The sequence below is a fragment of the Elephas maximus genome, chromosome 1, assembly GCF_024166365.1.
Source record: "Elephas maximus indicus isolate mEleMax1 chromosome 1, mEleMax1 primary haplotype, whole genome shotgun sequence".
In the NCBI taxonomy this organism is placed as follows: domain Eukaryota; kingdom Metazoa; phylum Chordata; class Mammalia; order Proboscidea; family Elephantidae; genus Elephas; species Elephas maximus.
Window position 1 is genome coordinate 93,812,835 of NC_064819.1, and position 10,094 is coordinate 93,822,928.

Genomic DNA, 10,094 nt, shown 5'->3' on the forward strand with positions numbered 1-10,094 from the left:
TTACTTTGGATCAGGAATGTGACCTGGGTAAAAAAAAAAAAAAAAAAAAAAAAAAGGCTGTTACAATTCCACCCTAATCCTCTTTAACATAAAATTACAATCATAAAATGGAAGACAACCACACAATACTGGAAATCATGGCCCAGTCAAATTGGTACACACATTTTTGGGGGACATAATTCAATCCATGGCAAAAGGTGATATGGTTTTATACACACAAAGTAAGCGTGATCTTTTATCATGTGGACTGACTGCCTATGCATTCCAGAAAGAGTGATAACGAGTCATGGCTGGTAGAGCTTTGTCAGAAATAATGACTTATTACTTACCTAGGTGCAATCAGTTCATCTTCGAAGTTATATTGATCAATGTTGCAAGACCCTTTTTTGAGTCATGAGTTACTGTTGCTGAGGAAGGTGTGATGGTTAAGATTGTGTGTCAACTTGGCTGGCCATGATTCTTAGTGTTTTGTTTATATGTGCGCACTCTCATGATGGGACCTGCTGTGAGTAGCCAATTAGTTGAAAGGGTGTTTCCTTGGGTGTGTGGCCTGCATCTGAATGTAAGTAGACTTTCTGGCTTTTTGCTTGCTCTGAATTCTGTAGCTGGCTCCTGTTTGTCTGACCTCTGGTTCTTGGGACTTGAACTAGCAGCTTACCTGCCGGACTTGGGATTCATTGATCTTCACAGCCTGTGAGCAAGAGCCCTGCTTTCCAACCTGCTGATCTTGGGTTTGCCAGTCCCTGTGGCTATGTGATTCAGGAGATGCCTCTATCTTGACCCAGGGACTTGGGACGTTCCGGGCTCTAAAACCACATGAGCCATTTCCTTGATGTAAATCTCTCTCTCTCTATTCATATGCTTTACTGGTTTTGCTTCTGTAGAGAACCCAGCTTAAGACAGAGGCATTTAATTACATATAATGTAGAATTTTTTACAACGTACAGTCATTACATCTGCCCTTCATGGTATAGAGCTTCTGAGCTTTTATCTGCCATTTATGTTCGTGTTAGAGCAGAGCTCACTTTACTTCTTTAAGAGCTTCTTGGCTCCTCTCTTCAGATTCAGGTTCTGTGACCCCCTCACATTTTGTAAGATGGTGCAAACTAACCCCTCAGCCCATGGACCCACTTCACTGACCACACAGAATGGCTGACATCTAGGTCCTTGTTTGAGCAGTATTTCACAGTTTTTACTATATCTTTTAGCATCGCTTATGATCAACTCAACTGTCATCCATTAAATCTTTTCTTTATATTGTAAATAAAAACTATTTAGAACACGGAAACAGGGCAAAAATTTGGGTGTCATGCCCTTTCAGTGTCATGCTGGGACATTAATGGGCTTATACAAAGATTATATAATGATTTAAGGGAATTACCTGTGTTTGACTTTGCTAATTACTGTTAATAAGGGGCTTGTTTTCTGTTCAGTGGAAAAATTAACTCTACGGTTACTGTTTTATTGCCCCATGTGACATTAACCACTTAGTCAGCAAGCTGATTTCAAACTGCCTTTCCTGGTGGACAATAAAATCCTGTTCTCCAAAATGCTCTTTGAATTAGCTTTGCAATTGGACCAGTTCCCTTATTGCTTAATTAGTTGAATAAATTCTTCGAATTCTAAATTTGTCTGGAAACCATGTTTTTAACTTTATGAAAATTATCCTTTTACAATACTATTTACTTTTGAAATAGCAAGATATATTTTGTAGAAGAAACTTTATATTAACTGTAAGTGGAAAAGTTTCTATAGTAGGTAATTTTAAAGACAAACACATTGAAGAAAATTTCATATCATTCACCATGTTATAAGAAGTTATAATGTACCCAAGTATCTCACTTCAAGCCCTCTCTCACCCAAATTGAGGAGAAGACTGTAGAGAGGAAAAGGCTTTTTAAAAAATGTCATCCAGATAGGGCTAGAGTTTAGATCCTTTTATTTTCAGTTGAGGACCTCTGAGGGTCTATCCACAGGTCCCTGTGTCATTTTCATTAGCATATTCATCTGTATAGCTGAGGACCCTCCATCTTCCACTTAATCAAAAAGTCTTTGGCTGCCATTCCCATGGATTCATCATCTCTCTATGAAAAATGTAACCTGGGAGAGGTCTCTATGGGTTGTTGCCCATCACCTTTTCTGTCTCCTCCTCTCTGTTGCCAGTGGGGAGTACATATCAGGGAGTGCAGAGTTCTTTAGCCAAAGGAAGAGGGGTTCCCCCCAAAGTGAAGGTCACGGGAGATTTTGGGAGAGTCAGTGTGTAGTCCCAGGAGTCCTCCTCTCAAAATAGTTCTGCTTCCCCTTTTTGGGACCTCCTATGTGTCCTCCCTCCACACAGCTCCATGGAGAAGAATCCATGTCTCTCAGGTTAGGCTCAGGTTAGACATCTCTTCCAGGGCACTGGGGGGTTCCTTGGCTTATCTTTCATTCCCACTGGATTCCATCTTCTTTCCTCCTTCTTTCTCCCTCTGTTTCTCCTGATTTCACACCTCTGATTAACCACATGGCCTATCCAGTAGATTACTTCCTCTTGAGATCAAGGTGATTATCCTGATTTTACCTAAAATTATCATCTCATGTACTACCATAGATGTGAATCCCACACCTTGGGAAATATTGGACACACTGCCACTCAATACTTTAGAAAAGTGATCCTTGGAGAGGATCACTGTGAATGAATGAGGGGCACACTGCCTTCATGTTCCTTATGTTCCTGTACACACTTATGCCTTCAGAAAGCAGAGTCCCTGGTCTACTTCCTCTGGTGTTTGCTCCTGTGACCTGGGCTTTGGCATTTTGCCAGGCCAACACTAGAAAATATCACAAAAATGACTGGATTGGACTTACTGTTGGGCTTATTGCAGGGACTTTACTGAGTCTTGGTGCTCTTTTACCTGGAGTGTCCTTTTTCTGAGGAGCCACCTGGGAGGGGTCTCTCTGGCTTCAGTTCTACGAAGCAACGGAGCAGCAGCATAAGCACATGAGGATGTTCAATTTTGTGCAAAAGCAGAACCAAACCAAATGAAAGAAAGCAATGCATAACTGCACAACAATCTTAATGGTAAGGACGATTTCATGTGACTCTGGGGACGGAAGCCTTGGCTTGAGAACGCAAGGAGAGATGCCAATCTCTTCTTTCCTCATCAGTCCTCTGTTCCCCAGGGCTTCTCATCATTTGATCGTGTTTGAGCACTGAGGGTGATTTTGGTCTTCAAGATGCATTTTGGGTTTATCGCAGGCCTTTCTTTTCTTCTTACTTTCAAAATCTAGCAAGGTAAGAGGGGGCAGGGGATGGGGGGCCTAATGGGAGTGGAGGGCAAAAGGAAGGGGTGTGAAGGGATGCAAAGTGAGGAGAGAGAGAGAAGGCCGTTACAGGGGAAGTGTAAGGTGGAGAAGGGGTGAAAAGGAAAAGAGGTTAAGGATTGGGGGAGAGTGAGGGAGGTTGCAGGAAGGAGGTGGAGAACAGGCACTGAGGGGGAGACTGTGAGGAGGGGAGGGGGGCGTAGAGGATGTGAGGGGGTTAAGAAGCCGCCTGGGGTTAAAACTAAAGGCCAGTGGGCCTGGGAGGCCTGGTCGCATTAGAGTCCTGGCTCCTGGAATTCAGGTCTGTGTGTGAGTCCAGGCTGTGATCAGCTCCTTGTCTGTGCCTGGAGGTAAAGAGGTCACCTTGTGGATTCAGGCAGGTCTACCCATTACAGAGGTGGTCCTTGGTTGGCACAAATGGTATGTCCTTGACTGCTAACCAAAGCGTTGGCGGTAGAAGCCCACTCATCGGGGTCGTGGAAGATCTCCTACGGAGATCAGTTCTACTCTGTAACATAGGGAGTCGCCATGTGTCGGCATTGAGTCCATGACAGCAGGTCTCAGGGACTGGCTCTCTGCAGTTGACGATCGACAGGGCGGAGCAGCACCCTAGAGAGAAGTCCCACATGGAGCTTTCGGATTCGTTTTGTCTGGTCTTTAACGTCATATATTTGAAATCATACAGCATGTGATCTTTTGTGTCTGGTCTCCTTCACTCAATTTCACATAGTAGAATTAGCTTTCTGTATTGTCCATACCTCTCCTCCCTCATTGTTTTCTGGCAGGGAAACCTTCTGTCTGTCTGTCCAGTAGTGGCCACGAGGGGGCAGCAGAAGCGGAGGCAAACTTGGTGAGCCTGAGGGGCTGTCTTTCTGTTGTCCCTGGGTTCTTCAGGCCTACTTCTCTCCCTGAGAGCTGCTGCTTTAGGGAGGATTTCTGGAGCAGAGATTTGGAGCAAGGTCTCTGAACTCTTGATTATGCACTGTTTTCAGGAATACTTTTTGAATACGCAGCTTTTCAATATGTACTAATGTTATACAGATTATAAAAATGAACACAGATAACAAATTAACTGGTAAAATTAAAGCATATAGAAACACACGTGCTAATGTTTTCTGTACTCCCCATCCTCCCCGCCCCTCCATGTATCCCGGGGAGCATCCCTGAGCTGGTGTCCCCTCTCTGGTGACCCTAGTTTGAAGCTTAGCTGAACTCTAGGGCAGACCTATCTCCTTCAGGGCTCGATCACGTGGCTGTGTGACCTTAGTCAGGTTTCCTCACATCTTTGAACCCCTGTCGTCTCAGCAGTAAGCCAAGAAAAGTAAGAACTGCCTCACAGAATTATAAACTTTTGTTGAAATACTAGTATGTAATGATAAGAGTAAAATGGCGCGTGGTGAATGGCGGGCCTGAGTATCTGGCAATGGGCATTAGAGAGCAGGGGCCTTGGCCTCAGTGCTTAAGTCTCAGCTCTGCCTGTGGAGACACAGCTCCAAGAAAGGGGAGGAAAAGGGTGGCTGGTGCCCTGGGGTCTGTTAGAACTGCCTCTCATGGTTGGATAGGGCCTCTCCTGTCTCTAGTGGGTCAGGCCTCTCTCCCTCTGATTCTCTCAGGAAAAGAGTCAAAGGTCAAGGCCTTCAATCTTGCCTGTTCCACCCTTGGTCACGGCTGTGGCTGACCTACATGGGATTGGGAGGATCAGTAAGTTCTTCCCAGCTTACTGACTGGATCACTCATATGGGCAGTACCCAGGCCGGTTTGCTCTCTGCAACTCATGTTCTTTATGTCCCTGTGACTAGACAGAGTGTTTAGGATCTCCTGGCCAGACATGTGGCTCATTCTGGCCTCCCAGCCCTGCATATAGCACAGCTCAATGCCGGACGACCGCCTAATAAGCTCTTCCTTTTTTAATTCCTTCCTTCATCTGTCCCTCTCTTCCTTACCTTTTCTTTCTTACACCATCTTTCTGTCTGTCCTCTTTCTTTTCTTTGGTTTTTATTCTAATCAAATTTAATTAAATTTTCTACATGAAGAGTCATTTTCCCTCCCATCTCACTCGTTTACCTCCACATGTCTCAAAGACTGAATGTGAGTGACAGCTCCTCACTTCCCCTGGAATCTCAGACTTAGGTAGCAGTGTTGATGCCCATTCAGAGGGTGGTGGGGCAGGTGTCACAGACGAGGAGGGCTCTGCCAGAGACCTCTGGGTGGGGCTGGGGTAGACGCTGAGGGCAGAGAGCATTTCAGGGGCTTAAGGAGGCCCCTGAGCCCCCTCTGGTTGGATATTTCAGTTATGGAGGCGACAGTCTCAATTGGGAGCAAATTTCCTCACCAGAGTGGCAGGAGGGCAGGTGCTGAGAAAGGTGATGGCCCTGCTATGCCTGCTGGCACTGTGTCAGCAGCTACCAGGTTGGCGCTAAGCCCTCAAGCTGGGGTCATGGTGGTTAAGAGAGTGGAAAGAAAAATTTAAAGTTAAAACAAAACTCATCAGTTTGCGTATGTGTGTTTTATTTTTTCTTTTCATTTTTTTTCTCCCAGAAAATGAGCAGCAATTTCTGCTACAGTAGAAGATAAACCAGTGGACTCTTCATCTTAAGAGTGTCAAGATAAATTAAGTCATATAAATTTTTACCCAGATGGACTTTTGAGAAAAGGCATTGAGTTCTTTCCACAAACTTCACTTGTTAAAACCACATTTTATATTAACCGTTGTTTTATGGTCCAGGTATTTGTCAGAAAGTATTTCAAAAGCACTTGAAACAAATAAAGATAAGAGATACTGCATGTCTATTAGAAAGAAAAGCAAAATATTAACCCTATTAGCATTCAGATAATTTATATTTTCAGCAAGATGCATCATTTGTGGCTTCATGAACAGTGGTTATTGTCATAGAAGCCGGAAACACGATCCTGATGAGCTGGGAGCGGGCACTGAAGTGTGCTTTCTGAGGTCCTTCCTGCCAGCTCCCAGTGCTCTTCAAGAGATCTAACCTATGGTCTGTCCTTCCCCTCCCAGTGTGAGAGCTCCATGGGCTAGATTCAGTGTGAGATAAGCTTTCTGGTCACAGACGGGCATTTCAGAGTCCAAGGTCCCCTGGAGCTCTGCTGGCTTTCTGGAGCTGGAGTCTGGGCTGGTCTTGAAGGCTGGAGACGGTTTGGGGGGCAATCTCCTTGTACTTCTAACCCCTTCTCCTCTAGAAATTTCCTGGATTAAACACTTCTGGATGGCAGAGCTCCTGTCTCATTTCATCTGTTTGCCTCAGAGTGCCTGGCTTATAAATTGTCAATATATATTTGTTGAATAGTTGAATTTACAGCTAAATTTATACATTTTTCTTGAAGTTTTGACGGAATTGGGACCTATTTAAAAACACCTTCCCCTCATAGGGCGAGGCTACTTACCTGGTGTTGTAGCCAAGGAAAAGAAATGATATAACAATAATTTGTGTAGGCTAGTTCCTGGCACTTACTACGTGTTGAATAAAACTGTGTTTTGTTGAAAGCAATTTTTGTAAAATTCTCCTAATATCTTTTAGGCCTAGAGAAGTCTCCCTGTTGTTGGGATTGGTGGTGGTGGGGGTGCTTGGGTGCGGGTGAGTGTGGGTGGATGTTTCAATGTGTGGACCACTGGAGGGCCATAGCGTTCCATGTGTTATGAGTTACCTTTGGGTTAACATGAATTTTCCAAATATTCCCCATCTAAGTGTATTGGCAGTAATGGATCTTCGGGGGACAACGTGGGAGCTGTTCAACCGTGTTCAGAAGTTCTGGGTTTACTCTGGATCTGAAGATATTACAACTCCAGATTGGACTTCTGGGCAGAAATCAAGCATTCCCATGCTTGCTCAAATAAGACAAATATAACAACACATTTAGAACTAAATGAAAGTCAACACAGGTTGAGAGAGATTTTGTTGGGTGTGTGACTGTGAAATTCTGAGAGATTTGGATTCCTCATCTGTATAATGAGGATAATAATGACAACCGCCTCACAGAAGTCTGGTGAGGGAGGCATTGGACAAATGATTTAACATGTACACTGGGCAGGCACAAGAGAGCAATCCAAATGGTTGAATGTGAAGTTACCAGCCCTGTGATGACATAATTACTTACTGAGGGATTTAGATTTGAGTTAGGTAGACAACCACAGAGGGAAAAACAGTAGAACCATTTCATCTATTCAAGAAACTGACCGGTTTAAGTCAGAGTTAGTAATCCTCATATTTCTGAATGGATTCAAGTATTTGCTGAGTTCGGGCAAGGCTGCTTAGCCAATTTTCTGATGACGAAAGTCTGCTGTAAATGAGCTCGACAAATGTTTATTATGTTTCTACCACATGCTTGGCATTGTGCTGTGGCTGAACGTACAGATGTGAGTAAGACAGAGTCCCTTCTTCATGGCTATCACAGACCACCATAAAGGCAGACATTATATAGATGAACATTGTCAGTGTTATGGAGAGAACAGGGTGCTATGAGAGAAGCGAGCAAGAATGTGTATGGCGTGAGTGGCCATCTAAGATACTCCATTGTTCTCACCCCATCTCGAGCAAGGGAGAATGAAGAAAACCAAAGACAAAAGGGAAGGATTACACCAAGGGACTAATGGACTACAACTACTGCAGCCTCTGCGAGACTGACTGAGTCCAGCACAACTAGATGGTGCCCAGCTACCACCACTGACTACTCTGACAGGGATCACAATAGAGGGTCCCAGACCGAGGTGGAGAAAATGTAGAACAAAACTGTAATTCACAAAAAACAAAAAAACAAAAAAACCCAGACTTACTTGTCTGATAGAGACTGGAAAAAACCTGAGAGTATAGCCCCAGACACCCTTATAGCTCAGTAATGAAGTTACTCCTGAGGTTCACCTTTCAGCCAAAGATTAGAGAAGCACATAAAACAAAATGAGACCAGGAGCCCAGGAACAAGGGCAAGATGGCAGGAGGGGACAGGAAAGCTGGTAAGGGGAACCCAAGGTGGAGAAGGGGAGGATGTTGACATGTCGTGGGATTGGCAACCAACGTCACAAAATAATTCGTGTATTAATCTTTTAATGAGAAACTAGTTTGCTCTGTAAACTTTCATCTAATGTACAATAAAAAAAAATTGAGGGAAAATAAAAACAAGGTGTATGAGGGGCATACATAATGTGGATCGGAAGGTCAGCAAAGGCCCCTATGAGGAAAGCCACTTTAGGTGAGAGTTGAAGGGTGAGGAAGAGTTTGGTGGAAGAGTGAGAGGACAGAAGCATCCAACGGCTTTATGAGAAGGCCCTGAGGTCAGAAAAGCTTAAGGGATTTGAGGAGCTCACATGAGGCCAGTAAAATAGCAACTGGGAGAGTGATGGGAGATGAGGTCAGAGAGGAAGATGGGGACTGGGAGCCATAGAGAAGAGGTCAGGGTGGAGGAACCTATGAAAGGCTTAGGCAGAGAACTGGCATGAGTTGACTTTGAGAGAACTAAGACCATGGAATGGAGAATGGACTGGAGCAGGTAAGGGTGGACATGGGGCAGGGAGACCCATGAGGAGGACACTGCTTCAACCAGAGGAGAAATGGAGGTGGCTTGGAGGGAGGTGCTGGTTGTGGAGATGGATGAGAAAAAAACGTGGGACTTTCTGATAGCTGAAAGTAGACTGGGAGGGAGAGTGAAGTATCAAGAGTGACTGTCAAGTTTCTGATAGAAAGAATGGGATGAAACACAGGTGTCCTTTACTGAGTCGGGAAACTGCAGGAAGAGAGGCTAGGGGAAGACACAGTGCCCCAGGGTCTTCCTTTGTAGAGCATGGAATCTGTACTCTGCCTCCAGGTGGGAAGAGAGGACTGAATAGCTGTACGTAGGGTGATCAGTGATATTAAAATATTATATTACAGTTTCTATTATCTATCAACAATATGTAAAATACACAGTAATGATATGTTAAATATTAACTCTGAGTAGCATACTGTCATTTCAGAAAGGCAGGGCCATGGTCCTGGAGCAGGTCCTGGAAGTTGTTGATATACGTACACTTAACCCCTTGGTTGATTGTCAGATTGTGGGGTGGTTCTGGATCATCTTCGGGTCAAGAAAAAGAAAATCAATCACATCAGATGCTGTTCAAGGCTTTGGGCCGGGCTCCATTTCTCAGTTGGCACAGAAGCACTTCATGTTAACTGCCTGTCATGTAGAGACAGACCTATGCATAAAGCAAAAAAATGCCAGTTGTCTTCAGGTTAATTGTGACCCATGGTAAACTTGCATTGTAGAGTAGAGGTGCTCTCCATAGTATTTTTAGGGCTCTGATGTCTTGGAAGCAGATCACCTGGCCTACCTTCCGAAGTGCCTCTGGGTGTGTTTGAATGGCCAACATTTCTGTTAGTCATTGAACACTTAGATGTTTTTGCTACCCAGGGACTTCTCACCTATGCACAGAACTGGGTGTTAGTCTTGGCTGTGCCCACAAGCCGACCCCACTTCCTGAAGCCAGAAGCAAGCTGGCACATAATAGGTATTGAGGAAATGATTCTTGAGTCTGTGTCTCTGTGTGGCCCCTCTTGCCGTTTTGTTGCTCTGGTAATGCTGTTTCCTCCTTGATAACAGGGAGCAATATCCAGAGGGCAGGGCAGAGTCTGCTGGGGTGCTTTCTGTAAGCTTTCACTTTCAGAGGGTGAAAAGACTGGAGTGGGGTGATTGTTCTGGTGGGAGTGCTCTGTGGGGGCCCAGGGCCGGGATCTCTGCAGATATCTCTGTAATCAGGGCTGATCCTGCTTCCTTGGATCTCCTGGGAACCACCTGTCTCAGCG